The sequence below is a fragment of the Pygoscelis adeliae genome, unplaced genomic scaffold (genome assembly GCF_000699105.1).
Source record: "Pygoscelis adeliae isolate BGI_AS28 unplaced genomic scaffold, ASM69910v1 Scaffold413, whole genome shotgun sequence".
Taxonomy (NCBI): domain Eukaryota; kingdom Metazoa; phylum Chordata; class Aves; order Sphenisciformes; family Spheniscidae; genus Pygoscelis; species Pygoscelis adeliae.
In genome coordinates this window covers 934,153-935,177 of record NW_008824403.1, presented here as the reverse complement: position 1 = coordinate 935,177, position 1,025 = coordinate 934,153, and positions in this window count along the sequence as shown.

The following is a 1,025-nucleotide window of genomic DNA, read 5'->3' as shown; positions in this document are numbered from 1 at the left end:
CGAAGGGCTCTTGAAGCCCCCACCCGTGGCAACAGACGACTTGCGGGTTTTCGCTCAGCGGAGCCTCGCCCGCGCCTCGCGAAGGGGCACGGGTGGACGTGGGCTCGAGTGCGCGGCGCCGATCGTGCGCCCTTGCCTCGCTCCGGCTACCCCCAGACGGCTGGCTCTGTGTTTGGGTCCCGAGATGTAAACACATGCACAATCACAGATGCACACACGGAGCCTTTTTTTAATAGCAGTTTCATAGAGAGGTAGTATGATCGTATATATCTAAAAGGCAATTAATTTGATTTATTATACTTGAAAAATCCTGTCTGCAGTACGGGCGTCATCTGGAAACTTCATGCTATTTTATACTATCGTTCTAAAGCCGAAATAAATGTTACGAATTGATGACAGCTTCCAGCTGCATGATAAAAATAGCCCCTTCGCTTCACAGGATCGTGTTTCTTGTTATCGAAGATGAACCAAATCTGACCCGTAGAGTGTAGCAGCCAAGAAAGTGATTCGATGTAAAATAAAAACCTTGGCCATTTTTAATATGCAGCGCACCCTAAAACGCAGCCTCTCTGCGGTGAAACGGAACCCACCTTAGTACGCTCAGCAAGTTGAAGAAATCTGTCCTGCGCCTGGCTGAAAACAGGAATCTCAATTATTCGTCTCTCCGGGCGAATTTGGAAAATCCACCCGTTTTGTTACAAACGCGATCCATTGTACGAAGGCGTTTGCATTAAATAATAAAGGTTACGTGAGCCTTCAAAAATATACCTCCATGTAAACACACGAATAGGTGTCTTGCTAGGAACACCGCTCTTTCTTTACGTACGAATATGGATAGAAAGGTGTACATATATTTATAGACACGTATATATTTGTAATAAGACCAGTAACGCGGACGGTGACTCCGGTGAGCGTGTGCGCACCGGCGGCAATGGCCGTGTGTCCTGTGCGTGATACCCACAAAACGGACAAGCGCACGTCCCCACCGTGGGATCCCCCGCGCCTGCGGTGGCGGCCCGCGGCCA